At 37.6% G+C, this 20835-nt stretch overlaps 1 protein-coding gene across 19 annotated transcripts in view; it reads left to right on the top strand.

The window, feature by feature from the left end:
- PLEKHA6 (pleckstrin homology domain containing A6) overlaps positions 1 to 20835 on the top strand; it is a 1822600-nt gene that overhangs the window by 911391 nt on the left and 890374 nt on the right. For 18 of the 19 annotated variants that reach the window (XM_044076969.1, XM_044076965.1, XM_044076964.1 and 15 more), the window contains one exon: positions 8202 to 8350. The gene's annotated coding sequence lies outside the window, so the exon portion shown is untranslated. The remainder of the gene's footprint in view (positions 1 to 8201; positions 8351 to 20835) is intronic. The other variant, XM_044076966.1, reaches the window with a different exon arrangement.

The following is a 20835-nucleotide window of genomic DNA, read 5'->3' as shown; positions in this document are numbered from 1 at the left end:
AAGTAAATAAATAACAAGCTTTCTTATATGCTGTTTCAGTAAGTGATTGCAAGAAATGTTATTATGTTCTTTGGTATGTTTAAGTTAATGAGGCAGAGGTTGTAATCAGTTCAGTTACTATTTTTTTTTCAGTTCTACATATTCATATTTTCAGTACTAGGATCAAATGTACTTTTGTTTATACCACTGTACCCCAACAGGAAATGGCAGTACTTGAGGTGGTCAGTCATTTTACTAGTCACGTGATAATGAGGTATGGAAAAAGTAGATATACAGGGGGTGGATGACTCTGCCAAACTGCATTTAATTCTGGATGGAAGGAGTGAAACATGCAAATGACCTAATGAAAAATTATTCTGAGTAACAAAAGACCATATAAAAGGAATGGTGCCACTGTGTTCATTATATGTTGGAAACAGGCAACGTATTGGAAGATGGATGGAAAAAAGCTGTGAGAGACGTAGTTTTGAAGGGACATGAGCAAGGTGTGAGCACCTTTCTTTGATCAGCTTAAAACAGAACTTTTGCTTGGTTGGATCTGCTTAGCCTTGAAAGTCAATAAATCTTTTGGAAGCATGTCAATCTGTTGAACAAAATTTTGGGAAAAGTCAGTTTGGCAAAACAACTTTCATCAAACCTCGAAGAGCAGAAAAGAACAAGTACACTGTCTGTGAAAGTTGTTCAGCATAATTTTTCTGTCAAACTGACTTTTACTAGAATTGCATTAGATCAATTGACTGGCTTCCCAAATTTTTAGGGCAATATAGTGGTGCTCTGTAAGAAGTAAGACAATGTGTAACTGACAGATTTAATTTGGCCCATACCGATTTTAAACTTATAAAACTGTTTGCCTTTGCTTAACTATTTAGCTGTACTGATGATGAAAATTTTTAATATTTTTGATCATTGTTTTCACTAATTGCAGACATTCATATGAGACGTACTCTGGGTTGCAAACATTTGAAAGTTGTACTTGAAGCCCCACTAAGTGAGGGCCCAACATGTGAGGAATTCACATAACTGGGGCACCCTCCTAAAGAACCACATTACTGAAATCAAATAATTCTGTTCTAAAAGGTGATTTACACAGTGCCAGTGGAATTACACTTTATGATGTAATTGTGTGATAACTGTGACATATTACTCAAGGTGAAACACAAGGATATGAATTCTGAATGTCTGGTACAAAATTGTTGTTGTTGTTGTTGTGTCTTTTGGCTTATCCCGGTTAGGGGTCGCCACAGTGGAACTCCGGTCCGCTAATGTTTGGTAGTGGATTTTTACATGCCGAGTTACCAGCCCTGATGCACAACCTTCAACGAAGGCATGCCCATTCATGCATGCCTCCACACAGAAGACGTTCTAGCTGAGAATCGAACGCGACAACGTCTTGCTGTGAGGTGACAACGCTACTGCAGCACCACTACCGCTGATAACAATTAAATCATTGAGCCTGTTAGTTGATGAATATTTATGACCAGATGGGCAATTTCTACTTACAGTGAAGCCTTAAGAACATCTAATACATGACATGAAAAAGTATAAAATAACATACAAAATGGTTCAGCGTGTTTGCATTCCTTGAGGACTGGTGGGTTGCCAAATGATGTACAGTGTCGTTAGATGTGAATTATTGTTACAAACAGAAAAAATGCAGTGAAATTCTGCCTACAACTTCCTAGCTGTAAATTATATATAATGTGTGCATATGCGTGTGTGTGTAAATATATATATATATATATATATATATATATATATATATATAATGTGTGTGTGTGTGTATGTATGCTCTAAGGGGTCTACTTCACATAATCAAACCCCCAAATAATCGAATCCTGCTACATCGAGACAAAAATAGCGAAACCTCACGTGAAAGACCACATTGGTGAAAACAACGGCTGTGAATGGAACCACTTAGCCAATATGCACACATTACACCCAATGAAGTAAAACCCACCAAAGTGGGGGGCTTTGCCTCCCCACCCCCTATGTAAGTATACCAACTCCAAGATTGCCCTGTAGTGGGGAAAAGGGCACATACCTCCATGGTGGCCAAGTGGTTCCTTTCCCAGGCATTGTTTTTGCTGATGTGGTCTTTCATGTAAGTGAGACTTCACTATTTTCATCTCAATGTAATGAGATTCGATTGTGTGGGGTTTCAACGATGTGAAGTGGAGCCATTATAAGATGTACATAATATGTATGTAATTATATATATATATATATATATATATATATATATATATATATATATATATATATATATATATTAAATGTATGTAATGAAATACGTGTGTATATGTATGTTATAAAATATGGTGTATGCAATATGAAGTGTATTGGTAAGGAGGTATGGGGAGGGTGCGGCGTAATAGGTATGAAAAAAGAGAGAGAGTGAGAAGCAGTGGTCTTGAAATTATTTAAAAGACAGTACAGAGGCTGAGTTACTTTAGTGACCACCTCTTCATAACATTGCAGGATTTCTAGAAGTGCTAAAAGCTGGTTTTGAAACACAAATCTGATTCATTTGTGGAACTAAATGAAGGGTTAGAGATGGAACTGCTGCATAGAGAATCAGTCTACATGTTGTCCATGCATTTTGGAATATACTCTCCTCCAGTGTTCTGTAATAACTAAACAAAGAGGTCAAACGGGCAAAGTTTCCAGTAATTTGTAAAATAAGCACTTAGAGTTAATACAGTTCTGTGCTGTGTCTCTATCCATCCAAGTTTTTTTTTTTAGTTTGCATTTTAATTTGTCACTTTTGTACTGAAGTATCTGCAGTATTTAAATAAAGGTTTACAGTCAATAATAGTTAACCTTACTATGGCATTTGTTACTATTTAGCACAAGAGAATACTTTACAAATTATGAATGTTAAATATCAATATATGTAATTATGTGGATAAATCTGAGGCTAAGTAACATAACACATTTATGATTGAAATCTTGAAGCCCTCTTAATAATTCTACAATATGACTTTGCTGGGGAAAATGGGTATTGGTGGACACTGGCATCGCACAAGGCTGTGTGCTAAGGCGATGACTTGTTGGACTATTTTTCCTCAGTGATAAAAGTGGGAAGTAGGCTATGAATAACTAAATATGCTGAGTACTACAAACTAGATAATATAATTGTTTCAGAAAAATATTGTAGAATTATTAAGAGGGCTTCAAGATTTCCTCATGACATCGCACAAGGCTGTGTGCTAAGGCGATGACTTGTTGGACTATTTTTCCTCAGTGATAAAAGTGGGAAGTAGGCTATGAATAACTAAATATGCTGAGTACTACAAACTAGATAATATAATTGTTTCAGAAAAATATTGTAGAATTATTAAGAGGGCTTCAAGATTTCATTATATTCTTTCTTACAGATACACAGGAGTCATCCCTGTCTGGTTTACTAGGCAATGTGTTGTATGGTTCTATTTAAAAGTCTATGCCTGGAATACATGGCTGTTGCACCTAACATGAGCATGGTGAATCTAAAAGTAAAAATACCATTAATAGAAAAATGTATCAAATGCCTTATAAACTGCCTTCCAAGACTGGAACAACTTCCCCTTATAATCAGATGTTGCCATTGTTAAAGTATTTTAGAAGTAGTCCTGCAATTCCCTTGACACCAGGGTATATCAGGACAATGAGCTGACTCTTCCCCAGGTGACTGTGTTTGACTAGCATCACAAGCAGTTCTGGGGACCATGTGAGGCAGGACAGTTGTGGACAGATGATCCACGCATGGCCATCCCAGGGGAAGTGGAAGCTCATCACAATACATTTACACTCCTGCAGGTATTGACAATGCATTACCCACAAAAATGTGTGTAAAAAGCTTATGCAATAGTGGTGCACCATTTACCATGGGTTTGTCATGTGTGATCGCATCCATGCACCCTCCATGAGCAGTTGTGGTAGAGCTTTCAAAGCCACTGGGTGGGCAGGATATGTGGTGGACCTGATCACTGATGCAGGCATGACAGGTCTTGCTCCTAGGAAACTCAGCTCTCACCCTGGAGGAACAAATGTGATAATGGCCTCTCACCACCTGGAATAAATGAGTCAGTGAAGTAACAAAGTGACCATCAAGGTAGGGCTGGTCAGCATGGTAATTATGAAACAGAAAAAATGATATAACTGAGCTCCATGAAAAAGAAAAAGCTCACCAATTTTTGCAAAAAACAAAAAATTCCTCTCATGTATTATGAAAGAAGCTTAAGTATTAAGCAAGATGATCTGTTGTACAATTAGAGAATGTCAGTTATAAACTTAGAATTTATTCCAGTACTAAGCACAACCAGAAGGCCTTCAGCTTTAAGAAACTCAGAAGTAACACTCATTTCAGTTCTAAACTTCTCTTTCTCCAGTGGTGTACTCCACTCCAACACAGCTAATATCCTTAATGATAAATTTAATCTCCATTTTTTTGCGTACCATACACCCCTTCCCCTCCCCAATATCCCCACTGACTGCGCCATCTGTTACCACCCCTGATCATGCAACTCCATGGGTGCTGACAATATTCCAGGCTATCTGCTTAAAAGTATCAAGCACTGCATAGTTCAACCTCTCCTGAATCTATTTAACCTCCATCTCTTCACAGGCTGTGTACCTGAAACTTGTAGAACAGCCATAGTTACCTCCCTTAACAATGGTAGCCGCACAACAGTTCCCAGTAACTATAGGCCCGGCAGTATCACTAGCATTTTCACTGAGCTAACTAACAATGACACACACCATCATCCACAATCACTTTAGATTTGTTGAGAACATGTCACGCCACTCAACCTGACTGACTGATGTGTTTTTTTTTTTGCTTGTTTTGTTTTTGTTTTTGACTAGGACACATTTTAGACAAAATTCAGACTATCCATACTGCCTACCCTGATCTTTGTTGAAGACTTTGATACCATTTCCCATGCACATATCATAAATAAACTCAGTCTCAATAATAACTCTTATTGTCTGTTGGATAACTAATTGGGTTGTGGAGCATTGTCTGGTGGATAACTAATTGGGTTGTGGAGCATTGTCTGGTGGATAACTAACTGGTTGTGGAGCATTGTCTGGTGGATAACTAACTGGGTTGTGGAGCATTGTCTGGTGGATAACTAACTGGGTTGTGGAGCATTGTCTGGTGGATAACTAACTGGGTTGTGGAGCATTGTCTGGTGGATAACTAACTGGGTTGTGGAGCATTGTCTGGTGGATAACTAACTGGGTTGTGGAGCATTGTCTGGTGGATAACTAACTGGGTTGTGGAACAAACTCCCATAGTTGAAGTAATGATCATTTTCTCTAGCTGTAGAACTGTTACTATTGATGTTCAATAGGGTTCAGTTTTGAGTGACCTCATGTTTGGTATTTACTTTTCAGAGGTAAACACAGGCATCCAAGGCCTGAGAATGACAATAGCTAAAAGTTGGGTGGTGTTAATTTGCCACCAATACCCATTTTCCCCAGCAAAGTCTAGTTAACACAGACCTGAAATGTAAGACCCTCAATCTTTTTCTGTCATAATCTCGCTGGTGTTCAATTTAAAATAGATCCCATTATTAGAGACCCACACTTGTCATGAGCTGTCTTTGGATCACCATATCTCGGTTATGGTCAGAGATGTCCTTCTGCTTTGTACAGCTTGTCTGTTGTAGCATCTCTTCTAGGACCAAGGATGTCCTTGAACCTTTTTCTCCTCTTTCATCAGACCCATTATTGAATGCAGTGTTCCCTCTTCAGAATATACCAATTTAAGTATATTGTACAACTTGCAAGGCCCTAACAATTACTAAGAAACATCTTCTCTGTTTTAAGCCACTTAAGCTACCCTGATGGTCTGAAATCTCTGTCTCCCTTCTTAGCTTTTTACAAGACCCTGAGAGACTGCCTTTCCAAAGCATTGTACACTATCAAAAATCCCTTATGTTTTTCCTTATTTCACAATCTTGGATCAAACCGCTCCATTAATTCTTGTCCCAAGGACATAGATCTCCACTGTAAGATTGCTGATACCTGCTGGTGTGATAGAATTCTCATGCAGTGCAACCCACATTTTTTTAATAGAGTCTCTTTTCATATCAGGCAGATTTCCTCCCAGAAACCCTTTAAAGTGAATCCCAATGGCTGGATGGGTAGCATTACATGTATACCTGGTACAAATTCTAATTTCCTGTATGTGCTTATTAGAAGTGTGATGTGACTTAGTTTCTCAACTGATTTCCAATTCAAAGCTTAGAATAAACTCCAAACCCATGCTATGTATAATAGTAACCAATTATTTATTTGAATTAGCTTGTTGACAGGTAGGTCAGCTTGCAGAAATTTTCACTATTTGTCAAGTGTTGCAATTCAGTTATGTGTTGTCTACAACAGTTGATGTTTACCAAAGTCACAGTTGTGTGACCATGGAGTTTTTATGTATAATTAAGGGGTTGTATGAGGAACAAAGGACCCCCATACTGTAGCTTGGGTTATAGTTATGTATTTATTTGTTTTTGTATTTATGTGGTGTTTAAATATTGAAATATGAGGTACATATCAGGCAGTACTGCTAGTCACTAATCGTAGTCAGTCTGTATTTTGGTCTAAAATGCCAAATTCCACAAAACCTCCAATTTTTTCAATATTTGGACAGTTAAATTATACAATTTTATGGTATTTTTTTAGAAAACTTTGAAAAATAAATTCTTTGGTTCTATTTGTGTTTAGTCTTGCCAGTTTTCAGTATTCTGAACCCATGTTTTTGGCATGCCTTCTGTAGGATCTTATCTCAAGAATGATGACAGCGTGTTTGCACAGCTGTTGTGCGTAATTCTACAGTCGGTCTACGAAAGTGCTGCATAAGTTTTAAAAGTTCAGTGTGTGTGATTTTTATGTTTTCATTAATTTTCCCATTTCTACTAACTTCAGACCTGATCCTCATGTAGCAACTTCTAATAATCTCTTTATTTTGCCTCTAGCAGAAAGAGCTGGAAGGTTAGCTGCTATAATACCTAGGTCTGATGAGAAGCTGTTTACAGAATGGGCTATCCTGCATTATCCTGCAACATGCCAGTGATGTCTGCAGTGGTGACTTGGGTGCTCAACAGCCCACAGCTTTCCCTAGCCTATGTCAGGAGGCGGGGTGATAATTGTCACCTTCCTCCCAAGATCTAATCATAGTAATTCTCACCACTTTGCCCCCCTGGGGCTTCCACTAGTTCTCCCAACCAGATCACCAGTGTGGAGTAGGTAGTCTGTCTTATCCGATGTTATCAGGCTTGCTAGATATGAAGAAAATTCAACAGTAGCACTTTAAAAACCACACAAGCATGAGCCTGTATTACTTGTGGCATTATAACATTGGGAGAATTAAGTATTTTTAATTGAAGCTTGGAAGATTTCATTTTGGACAACGTAAAAATGCCAGGTGCTATTGCTCTAATACAAATGTGAAATGTGTTAAGCTCTTGCTCCCTGTCACCTAGGTTTTCAATAATGGTTTGTTATAAGCATGTTCAGAATTTTACTGTGAGTGTTTGTGTTGGGAGAGGTGGTAAAAGCACAGGAAAAGGGTAATGTCATTTAGACTTCAGACTCATGAGTTTCTTTTCTTAAAAAGGCCTCACCAGAGTGGCTTGCATGGTGCAGAGAGATGAATCTCTTGACTGTGACTCAGACGGCCTGGTGTTTGATAAGTTAGATGTGTGTGTGTGAGTGTATGTGTGCAGGCACACATACTTTTCATAGGTAAGTAACATTAGTGGACACCAGGTGAGCTACCTTGGGGTGGGCAATAGGAGCTCCAGGGGGTAGCCTACTGGTTAGCCCACTACCTACCATTTAACACTCTGTCTCTCTTCTCTGGGGAATAAATGGGTTGATTAGACCCTCAAGTTAGAGAACAACTGAGCTGTATGGTGAGAGCCTGCAGGTAAATAAGTGACTGTCATCTCAAAACAGGAAAAAATGTGTCAGTGGGGCAAATGCTGGGCAGCCATTCAGCAGGACCCAGGTGATTAAAAATGATGTGTATGTAATGCTTAGAAAATAATTCTTTCAATAGGCTTGTTAGTGATAGATGGAAGACATTAGTCAACTTGAGAGATTATAACTGTTCTATGCAATGTGCAGATTACAGAATAACATTTGAGATTTGTACTAGGAATTCTTGTGGGAGTCACTCTGAAATATTAATTCATGTTTGTATGTTTTCTTCACAGTTTAGAGATTATTTCCAACTGAAGTCATCTGGGAGTAGCTGATTTTGGACCGATTCTAATTCAGTCTCATGAGAACTAATACAATCCTTGATTTAGTACTCTGCAGTTAAGGAGCTACCCAGGAACTAAGACACAGTAAGGAAAAGAATGTAAGAATTGTGTTGCTGTCCTGTGTACTGCTGCTGACTACTGCAATTAGAAATTGTATTTCTGTTAATACTTTATGCTCATCTGATTTGCATGCATTGAGTGCCGTAGTAAAGAGCTATTTTATAAGGTTTTTTGAGCAGTGTGCGCATGTTACTTTCTGGAGAGTAACAAAAAGGCACAGTACTTTATCTGCAGTTATGCCTGATGGAAGCAGTGTGTGCATGTTACTTTCTGGAGAGTAACAAAAAGGCACAGTACTTTATCTGCAGTTATGCCTGATGGAAGCAGTGTGTGCATGTTACTTTCTGGAGAGTAACAAAAAGGCACAGTACTTTATCTGCAATTATGCCTGATGGAAGCAGTGTGTGCATGTTACTTTCTGGAGAGTAACAAAAAGGCACAGTACTTTATCTGCAGTTATGCCTGATGGAAGCAGTGTGTGCATGTTACTTTCTGGAGAGTAACAAAAAGGCACAGTACTTTATCTGCAGTTATGCCTGATGGAAGCAGTGTGTGCATGTTACTTTCTGGAGAGTAACAAAAAGGCACAGTACTTTATCTGCAATTATGCCTGATGGAAGCATTTCTCCTTATAGTTTTTCCATTTCCTCATTACCACAAGTAAACTAACATTAGAGAACCCAGTGCATTATACACATAAGCTTGTGTCTGATGTATACCATTTAATTACTTTAAGAAATCACAGCACTTTAGTGCATCCACGTGATAAAATTGTATTTCTTCATGGTGGCTGTTAAGGCTTTAACATGGTTACTGGAACCCTAGTTACCTTGCCATATCCATCTAATGAATTGTGCATTCTGCAAATTATAAGGCTTATATCACATTCAGGCATGCTGTCTACCAGCATAAGCTGTGCCACATACAGAAAGTGGTTAATAGGTTCTCCAATCTCTTGATACAAGCAGGGTGTGATAACTGGATCGTACTAATGCATAATAATATTTGCCCATCATCATAAGCAGTGGTTGTTTTTTCTGATAGGTAGCAGAATATGTGGCAACTGTACTGAACACCATGCATTTATAAAATACATCCTACTTTATTAAAACAGTTGCATTTGTAGCCTGGTTCCATGGTACCAAGAGATAGAGACCTGAATGTGACCACGGTTTGATTAGCAGCTTTGGCACTGAATGAAGCAGACATGGAAGAGATGAGAATGGGCGTGGTCTGTTCACCTCTCCTAAGGGCTGAGAGTTATACCCATTCAAGGGCACACTGAGTCAATGTAATTTCCCTGTTGGAAACTGAGGAAACCACCGTATGAGAGACAGGGCTGCATGGAGAGAGCACCCCTTGTGAAAGTAAAGGGATTGCCTCTGCAATCAAACCATTGCACATCCTTTTCCAGTGCTTTGTTGACTGCATGAGCATAGCTTGTAAGAAAAAAAGGCAAAGCATCCCAATGGATGCTTAAAAATGGCCTTTTCTGACAAATCCTGCTCCTGGTTGTCCACGTAAATAGGTACATTATTCAGGAGGAGGCTGACCAGCTTATTTTGGTGGGGACGGTGTGAAAAACTTTCATTTGCAGATCCCTTTGATCCTTAACATTTCTTCTTTGAACCATTCCATAGTGGCAATACTTCTCAGTTCATTAAGCAACTGGATCCACCTAGCAGGACTTTAGTTGTGAAAAAGCTTTTCAACGTTTGATAAAATGAATGGAGGGCTGGTTTAGCAATAAGATTTCTTGACTTTGAAAAAGGTATGCTGAACTCTTAATTATCTTACCTGCTAAAGGTGATCAATGACTATTCGACAGTCTAATGGTTAGTATTTGTTTGTACTGAGATAGTATTTTGTGCAGAATAAAAAATTAAAGCAGGGAGTGGATATTTTAATCACAAAATAACATTGTTTGGAATTGATGTCCTTTATCGTTGGAGAAAATAAGTTTGCAAGCTTGTAAGTAATGCTTTGTCAGGTATTGTTTCTGCATGAAAACTGAAGTCAAAAGTGTGATCAGTCCAAAAGATCTAAATGTTTTCCCTAGTAACAGCTGGAAGTGAATTTTCAACAACTTCTTTAACAATGCAATCAGAAATTTTATTAAGACTTTGAAGAATCCAATGCAGCATGGGAGTAGTTTTCAAAAAAAATTATTGAGAGATTACTTTTGTACAGTCTGCTTGCTAATAAGTTCAAATTGTGTGAATTGTTACAGTCCAATATAAAACAGTGTTACCCACCTAAATAATGCATTTAACAATGCTTTTATCTGGGCTCAGGGAATAAGTTGAGAAATGCTGCACCATGTGGTACCCCAACTATGGAAGGAGTAATTTTGAGATATTTGGTTACCTGAAGCAGTTTGGAAAGCTCTGTTAGTTCTTCACCTGAAAATCTGTAGCTTAATTTAGTTGCTAAGATTGTGATATTTTTTCAATGTTTAGTTGATATGATTGTGATCTTTTTTCAACGTTTAGTTGATACGATTGTGATCTTTTTTCAACGTTTAGTTGATACGATTGTGATCTTTTTTCCAAAGATATTTTTTAAATCAGTTAATAAAAAGCCTTTAATATTGTCTTGTCCCTTGTTTGCCAACATAGTACTTGCAGAGGTCAAAACTGCTGTAGTTGTACTTTTACACGTTTTGAAAAACATGATGCTTTATTGAAAATAGACCATACCTGTGATTCATTTGATTATAAATAATTTTGGTAACAGTGTCTGGGCAAATTAACAATAGTGGAAATAGCTAACCTAAAAGCTACACCAAACATTTAAAGGCAACTGGAGTTTTGTTAAAACAACTAAATGCATTTCCATTCTCTCACTGGCGCCTCAGTATAGCCTTCTCAGGAGTACCAGAAATAGATCTAAAATCTAAAGCTGAGGATGGAACAGAATTTTTGGGAAGTTATTTTATTAAGGTGTACTTAAAACTAAATGTATCTAAGACTGTTTTTAGCGAATGGTTAAAAAAATGTGGGTTGTGTGCTAAGCAAGAAAAGAGATGCCTATTTTTAAGATAGATGGACTATGCAGTCATTAACAGAGCAGTAATGAGGCTAGATTATCAAGCAGTTTTTCAACTGATACTTTTAATAGTTAAAAGGAGAAGCAGAGTATCAAAGAGCTGAGAAATGTGAAGTTTGACACAAGAGTATATTTTCTGTACAGGCTGAGAAGAAGAGCAGGGAAATGGATGCAAACATCTGCTGCCATTTGTATGGAAATAGAATTCGAGTGGCCTGTTTTGGGGAAAACTACATCTTTTGTGAATGTATATAAATGTTTAGGTCTTTTTTTAAGACCATGATGTGTTCAGTTTTGGTTTTGTTGTTAGCTGCAGGCAAACGTTATACTATTCTATATCTAAGTTATTTTTTAAGTTGAGGTGTAAGACAGTATTTTTTTTTTTTATTGCTTCTTATTTTAATTTAATAATGGGACAGACTCTGTCCTACATTTCAGACAAACATTATACAAAATGGACAAGACAGTAATGAGGCTTATGTCACTGGTTATGAGAGAAAAGCCAGATTAATTTCAATTCATGTTCAAGTATGGATGTTTGAATATCAGGAGTATGCTTGCTTTCACTAAAGAGAGGTACAGACTCATCTTTTTGTGAACATGAAGCTAGCATGTGGCAATAATCACTAGCAGTGATTGATAAAAATGTTAGGCCCTCACATTTGTGAGGAGTGTTCATAATGATAACGTCAAACATGGAATGATGCCCAGGTGCGGGGTCTGGCTGGTTCTTCTATTACTTGAGTAAGGTATAGGTGAGCCACTTGTTGACTTTTTACCATTTCATAGCCAGTTTATATTAATATCTCTAAGAACTATTAACTGTGAAAGGTGGAACACCTGCTCCTATAAGACGTGACTGTTTCTATATTCCTCTTTTTAACAAACATTCTCTTTTAAGAAAAAAAAAAACACCCTCAAATGTTGTTTACCTTATCAGTGTTATTTGTCTATCTACAATAGCCCCTACACTTAGTTTAGTATCTATAAACTCTTCAGTACCTTTCAGTTTCCTCAGATATTTTTCTTCTGACAGAGATCATGAAAGTCCCACCATTTTTTTCTTGTTTAAATCTCAAATTGTTTCATAAAGCAAATGGTCTCACCCTTCATGACAGGCAAGATATGGTGTATTTTGTAGTTGTTTTACTTGATAACCAGTCACAATTTTACATCCTTAGAGTGCCTTGATGAAGTCAGTGAAGTGTTATAAAAAGTGTGGAGAAATCTTTTTATAAAGAACTGGGATGAGATATATTGCAGCAGTACATATAAAGCAATCTGGTGAAGTGTTTTCATTTTTTGACCACAGAAGTGCTGTTTTTATTCATGTAATTGCCAAATCAGAATGATGCAGTAGGCTTTCATGTGTCTTGCTACCTCTTTGAAGAGATAAGCTTTAGTCACAGATGGAGGAATATTGCTTGTAGACTTGCTGGCAACTTTACCACCTAAACAAGGGGATGGGGAGGGGAGGGAAATGACAACATTGAATACTTAGCAAGACTCTATCTACCTCCTTTGCATTGCAAAGATTTATATGCAGAATAAAAAAACCTTTTTATTTGCTCACATGCAAATCATAGCAATTCTGCAAAAATTAAATGCTGACAATGTGTTCAAAAGCAGTCTAAGAAAATAGTGACTCTCAAAACCAACACTGTATGTGAATGTTGAGTAAAAATGATGTTATCTAGTTTGTCATGTTATCATGATAAAATGCATTCAAGAAGTCAGAAGAGATAAAGATAAAATTATATCAGTATGGCAATTCGTAAGGCTAGTGATTCTGATGAATTGATGTTTTAAAGAATATCACGATATGATGAAAAAATGTATATTCTTTTTAAGTTTCAGACTGGAGTTTTCCTTTAATGATGTTAGCCTTTGATGGTCACTGGTAAATGACATATGCCTGGAGAGTCAAGCATATGAGATTTTCAGTGTAGTCAAGTATATGTTCACTGCATCAAGATCTTGTGACCATTTTCAGTAGTGGGCAAGACTATGTAGAAACTCCATTTTTGTTCTTCTTGTACAGCAGAAATGGTGTTCTTGTACTGCTTTTCATTGTTTGATATGGGGCAATTATTGTCAGACAAAATACATACTTGGTTAAGTTGCATAACTTTTTATCTGTTTAATTAAAGAGGTAGTACCGAGGCACTAGTTACTACTATTGCTACTGTTCTATTGTTTTCATCAGTAAATGTTTTATTCTTTTTGTGGTGTCTAATTATACATTATTTTACCAACTTAGAACCGTTCCTAGTTTGTGTTAGATCTTGCCATGCTATATTTCAGTAGACCAGGAAAGATTTGTGTAAGTTTGTTTCATTTATTTTGCATACATTTACTCGGTCAGGGGATGAAAGTGCTCAATCTGATGGTTTTCCAGTTTTACTATTAAAGTGGATTTTATTGCTGAATTCTTTGGTTGCTGCTATTTGTGTTCGACTACACAAGAAGATCTTTTTGAGATTTCCCGAATGCTGACAGTGAGTGTTTTGTACTAGTGGTTTTGGTCAACAGTGGTTGCTCCATTTTGTACATTTATTTCATCCACATCTGTGACAGAAGACTGTAGGATCTAAGTCCACTCTGGCATTTTGAAGGGTTTATGGCTTATGGCACCTAAATGCAGTACTTTATGCACTATACTTAGCTGTAATACTAATGCTGAGTGACCCTCATTTGAGAAAAATTATCTTTCTGTATGCCTGTTCCTGCAGATTCCAGTTAGATATGTTATAATCCTAAAATGTAGTGAAGGATGAGGGAAAAACTGAGCACCTTAACCTGGCTAGATATTCCATATCCTGCTGTCTAGCTAGCAGTATTTCTCGAACTAGGCCTAATCTTCTCCAGAGTGCTCTTAAACTGAAAGAAATTATCCTTTTTTCATAAGACAGTTAGTAAATATAGTGAAAGAAAGCATTGTTTTTGTTTTTTGTCCCCCCAGGATAGAAAGAATTATGTTACTTAAGAGAGAAACCAGAAATGCTGTGAAATAGAAAGTTGCAGGAAGGTGAAAATGGCATATGTAATGTGAGGAACTTTACAAAAACAGTTGTTATTTCATGAACAAAGGAGTCAGGGGAAGTAGGATTAAGCTGGACAGTTTTCAAAAATTCGACCACTGGTCTAGACTTCTAGCCTAAACTAACCAAATGTAAATATCGTAGCAAGTAGAAACTCAACTGCAGGTTAAATGCGTTATCCCATGTTGTTGTTTTCCATAAACCAGATTACATTATATTACAGACAAACTTCTTTTTAATAGAAGTGTAGAGAAAATCTCACATGCTAAGTGAGATTATTTTAAGAAAAAGATGTGTGCTATGAATAGTTGAGTTGCATCACTACTGTACTCCTGACAGCAACAATTGAGTGCATCTTTCAGGCTCCTTTGTAATGTCTACACCTACACACAACTTGGCAGAACCTCCTGTCACCTATAATGTGGCTTGCAGCAATCACACATCGTTTTCAAATGAGCATTGCACACAACCCCTGGAGTCTGTCACGAGAAGGTTGAGAGTGTATGTTGGGGGATGAGATATTTGACTGTAGCTAGACTGTTCAGTAATCACCACATCATTTTTTCACACAAACCATACAACATTATTATACCTTATTTGCTGTATGGCAGTAAGGTAGTTTAACAATAACTGAATTATTTTGATGTGCTTTTGACTCCAAATGTTTATGTTGTACCAAGCTAATATGGGGACATAAGGACAATGCATAAAGTATTTGAAAGAGGGAGCTTAGTCATGGGGAGGGCAAAATGTTAATGCCATGTTTTTTATTCTTTATTCTGTGAATCTGCGAAGGGTGGTGCTATTTATGATTTAGGTTAAGTGTCTTAATTTTGTAAGGTCAGGTAACAGCAAGTAAGAAGTTGTTTGTAAAGAAGTTTATATTGGGTGTATGTGATAATTGGCATGTTAGCAGTCACAATTTCTTAGTATCAGCAAAAAGTACACAGCTCAACAATGGCTAAAACCAATAGTGCCAAAATCCCCATGCCAGTGGTGTGATGGTCAATAGACAGCAAAGGACAACACAAAGTACTTGTCTCGTTTCCACTACAAACCAAAATGTCACCTTACACGAGAATGCTGTCACTATTCTTGGTCCATGGTTAATAATGGCCTACGGTAACTTTCAGTAAACAAAAATGACACCATTGTCAGTGTTGTGTGCTGTTGTACTGTTCAGTTTTTAGTGTCACAGATGGTCAGAATGCATACGGAAGCAGGGATCTGATTGTTGTAGAAAAATTATGACAAATATCTGAGAATCCATTTTTGGTACAGGTACATTTTTGCTATGGTAGTATATAAGACAGTTGGCTGGACTAGTACTTTTTTAATGTTTATTAAAGCACTAAAGGACACTCAACAAAATGTGGCTAGCAGTGTACATTCTCTTCACATCCTGCCTTTGTAACTCATTGTATATGTATTGTAGATCTTGATCACTACATACTGAGGTTTGCCGTTTACTAGTACCTCAAACTTAACATTGTGCCTTCCAAATGCACCTTAGCTTTAGTAGTTTACTGTGATAAAACAGCTTTCAGTTCCTTGTCTGAATGAAGGAAGGACAGGTAAATATCTCAATGAGAGCTGAACTCACAGCAGGAACACGAGAGCTGAACATGCAGCAGGATAACAATGTACAACCTCATCCCTGCCAAGGGGTTGATGGCATTAGACTTGGGGAGGGGCAAATACCTGCACATATTTATTATTTAACATTTTTAAGTAAATAGGTGGATCGATCCAGTGTGAACCACTTGAACTCATGACCATGGCTACAGGCTAAAACATAATTAAAAAAAGTGCAATGTAAAAAAAGAAACAGGAATTGCAAAAGTGCAAGCAAGTTAATAGGGAATTTATTTTTCACATTTTGATAGAAATCACACACTGATCGATATTAAAATGGCCATAAAGTGTGAAATCAATCCAATCATTATCACCCATACATTTTTGAGATAGATAACCTATACAGTGTCATCATGGATGCTCACTCATTTGCAGCAGTGTGATCCTTTGTGCCTAGGTACCCATCATCCAGGACTTACTTTAAAAGCTAGTTGACATTTACCAAGTACACATATTGCAAATGAAATAACACAGACTTGTACTCCACTCAAAACCTCCTGCCATTTCCTAAACACATATGTGAGAAGTTGCTGAATGAGAATCCTCATGCCAGGATATTCATAAACATTGCCCAAAGTGGTGTGTTAAGAAAAGAATAACCATACTTATTTTGGTATGCAGGGGATTTATTAATGCTTCTTATATAGATGAGACTCATCCAAATGTCAATAGTGTATACACAGCCCTCCACTGCACAATTGTTGATGAACTGAATTGCATGTCACCCTTATGTATACACTAGATTGTGTTTTTGTCCTCTGCTAGTTTATGCTTTAAAGTGCAAATATGGGAGTTGTCCTTTATATACATTTTTTTTGTTTTCTTCAAACAGGTTAAATAATATTGTATGACAATTTCCAGTGCAGTGGCATTTTTTCTTTGTCATACTATAGATTGAGCCAGACTCTGGTAACACTGAGAAATGTTAATAAATATTTTTGTTTCTTTTCTTTAATTGTATTCAGAGTACTTACTGTGAGTTTCTGAGAATGGGTTATTTTTGTATTAAATTACTAGCAGTTGTTGGGGAAAGTAATGTAATGGCTACTAAACAGTGGTAATATTTGTCTGCATATCAGACTTTATTATGGGGGCCAGTGTAAATAACTGTCCTGAAAAGGTCAGTTGTAAAATGTTTGCCTGCATCAGCAAAGAACAGGTGGTAGAGGCCCAGTGGAAATATGTCCTGTGCTGGGAAGCTTCATCTCGGGAATAGGACTGTGCTGTTCTCACTAGGCTAGTGAAAAGGGTATGACCATGCTGGTTCACCTGAATTTAGGGAGAAGGCACTGTACGTCCATTCTGACAAGTTGCATCCCCCCATGTGTTATGGGACCAGCAGTGTGGCACAGTGACTACTGTCAGCACAGACATCTGGCCATAGCAGCTGTCAGCAGTGGATATGCCACTATTGATAGCTGGTTTATTACATAGAGATAGCAGTGCAGCATGGGATTTCCCTGCTCCACTGTTTATGGCTGGGTTCTGCACATTAAGGTTTTTTGTATGTGCCACGACAGTACAGCAGAAGTATTTTCTGTATAATAAGTAACAAGATATCTAGTACTGTGGGTTTTCCATTGGTGGGATCCCTGTACTGCCCTGATTTGGTTGTAGCATCACTGTGTGGAACAATAATTGTGTTAGGGTCTACTGTACTGCAGTGTTGCTATACTTAAAGCACTACTCACACTGGCTTTGCAGCATCTAGATTTCTCTAATCACATTTCTATGCATTTTTAAGGGATGAAATGCTGATATTGGCACGTAATGCTCTTCAGCATTCTGTTGTCTCAACAACCCTCCAGATGCATTATATTGAACACAGCCATGTAGTGACATGTGCATTCTGGGAAAATAAGAAGCAAGAGCATTCTGCAGTCGTTTTTTTTTTTTTTTGGAACTGAGATTTTATCCTGTGTCGTATCCATCAGACTATATTCTTTTGTACTTGACTGTGGAAGCGCTGGAGTTAAGTCTTTGAAAATACAACCATTTTGCTGGGTTGATGTTGTCAGTTAATAATTGACAGGGGAATGTTAAACAGTCTGGGATCAGAAACTCATTGAGGCTAGCCATGTAACTTTACTTGACTTCACTGCAGTTTCTGGATAACCTTTTGCTCCACAGTTCAGCTGAAGACATGGCATAGCTGAATTTATTTTTATTTTTTTATTTTGTGGTGGCTTGTGGAGTAACATTGCTTTAGTGGAGTTTGCTTTACTCAAAGCCAGCTTTTCCTTGGATTATCAGTTTATATCAGCTTTATAAAGTTAGAAGTGCACTCAGTAGGTAAGAAAAGTAAGAACAGCTTAAAACAGGCTAAATCTTGATTTATTTTATTTAATATTTTCTTTTTGTACAGCTAAATTGTGCTCAGGCTTTCTATGGCTTCTTAGAGTAAAGCCAAGTGTTGCGGAAGCTGTTGTTTCCATATGTGCAACAATCAGATAGAGAACACTAATTTTCTCTTTAATGTTTCTTAAATAGATGTTTGAAAGTCTCCCCTGTTTATTATTCATATTGCAAAGGCTTCTTTGTTTAACCTTTCTGAATTGTGCATCTGTACCTTAGGCTAAAAATGAACTGAAGATCAAGTCTTACTTAAAATGGTGCTTTTGTTGTGTTGTGCATTTTCCAACTTACTGAAATGTGGATCAGTCTGACTTTCTGTAAAACGCTGCCAGTTTTTGCTGTCCTTCAAAATTATGCCAAGAGGAAGGACATGCCTTGTGCACACTGACCATGTTTATGGCAGTAGCTTTGTGTGGAGGAAAAGTGTTGACTTGATGGGATGAACAGATCAGGTGGGTGCTTCACAAGAGGGTCATTTGTTTATGCAGGGGAAGTAGGATGTCAGATGTCTCAAACTTGTCCTTCTGTATCAAAATCGGCATTGAGAGAAATGTTTAGTAATCTTCCAGAGCTCCACTTTTAAATCATTAGATTGAATGCATAGTTTCAGATAGTAATATCAGCCAAAATGCATTCAACTGTTGTCTAACCAGCAGGTAGCAGGATGCACTAAGAAGTTTTGAATGATACTTGCACAGAAATTAGAAAATGATATTGCATAGTTACGCAGCATCAAATGAAATGATTTTCATTACATTGCTGCATCCTTTTCATGTTTTGCAAGGTGTTCTCCACCAAGATCTTTTTTCTTACGATTGATCTGAGTTTGTTCTAAATTTACTTTAGCTCAGATGATGAAATGGATTTGTTGGAAGGACAGAATTGCTAAAAATGTGCTCCATTTAAAAAAAATCAGAATATGATGAAATCTGATGCATTGCTGTCTTTATTGAAGTGAATGACAATTACTTCAGAACTTCACTGAGATTGCATAATAGATATGGAAAGATACCTCCCACCACCCTGCATTTGGAAAAATGATTCTTCTCAAGAAAAAGCTGAAGCAGAGTTAAAAACATCAAAACAGATCACACACTTCAAAAGAAAATACGACTTAACATCCACAAACTGTTTTAAAATATCACAAGTTAATGCTTTCATTCGTATACATACAATACTCTTCCTGTGTGGGAAGCACCTTTATTAAGAAGTGAAGGGATAAAATGAGATATTAACCAGAAATGATTAATGGAAAACTTAACTCTGAAATGTAAAGTGTATATGTTTATCATACATTATTTTTGTTCTATACTAATGTATTAGAATTACTCTACACATTTCTTACATTTTAATTGATTGTGCCCCCCATTGGTGGTCATTACTGATATAATTTTGTTTTTCAGTCACTTTAGCCATTTCCCAGAGTGTGGTTTTGTTTAGTATAATATGATCCAGAGGAGTTACTTTTCCTTCTGTTGAGATCCAACTTTGCTTTGAGCCACTGGTTTCTTGGAGTACCTCTGTAAGTTCCATCTGTGTTTCATGTTCAGTGAATTACTGTGATGACCCACCACTGGACCAGTAATCAAGGAGTCTCAATCCTCACCACTGGCAACAGTGGGGGACATACACTGAGTGGATGACAAGGTACACACACAGTATTTCCAGATGCAGATGTTCATCGTGTTTCACTGTTGCAGTCATTACAATTGGGTTATCCTGCTGGCGGCTACCCGCAGTCGACCTGAGTTCCAAAGTCTAGGTCCAACGTCAGTTGCTGTCGCCTTCTCCCTGACGTCATACCTCATAAGGATTTTCATTCTTACTGTATTCCTTGCCTAGGCCCTGACTACGATGTTGCTAGTTGTCGGTTTTATGCTAGATTTAACCAATGCACTATTAAGCGTTGGTACGATTTTGCATTTCATTATTTTGGCAGAAAATTTAACTATATAATGCCGTCAGAGCAACCGACTACCGGAGTTTATAAAAAGCGCAAAGAAAAGGACAGGCATCCGAGGTCCAAAACCGATGATGAGGCTTCCGCTAGGCCTGTCGCCGGTTTGCCGGCTCTCAGTGAGGCGCTTTCGCAGACCCTGACGCCCGCTACCTCAGAGCCACAGGCCGCTTCCGACTCCCATGTGGAGCCAAATAGGCCGCTGGAAACTCAAGGTATTGGACACTCGGAAACTATTCCCTCAGATGGGTCTGGAGCCGCTGAGCAGACATTGGTTTCTGAGGGTGTTTTCAGGCCTACACAGTTATATGTAAAACCAACTTCAGCTTCAAAGGCAAAGTGTAAAGCAGCTCTAAAGACAAAGAAACAAGTACAGCATTCTCCTGGACAGGCCTCCATGCCTAAAAAACAGATGCTTAAAATGGCCGAAGACATAATTACTTTGATCAGGGGTTCCCATCCCCCACCTGATAAGAGGCCTAGGCAA

This window comes from Protopterus annectens, chromosome 7.part0 (genome assembly GCF_019279795.1).
Source record: "Protopterus annectens isolate FY-2018-M chromosome 7.part0, PAN1.0, whole genome shotgun sequence".
In the NCBI taxonomy this organism is placed as follows: domain Eukaryota; kingdom Metazoa; phylum Chordata; order Ceratodontiformes; family Protopteridae; genus Protopterus; species Protopterus annectens.
This window is presented reverse-complemented; position numbering and strand designations above follow the sequence as displayed.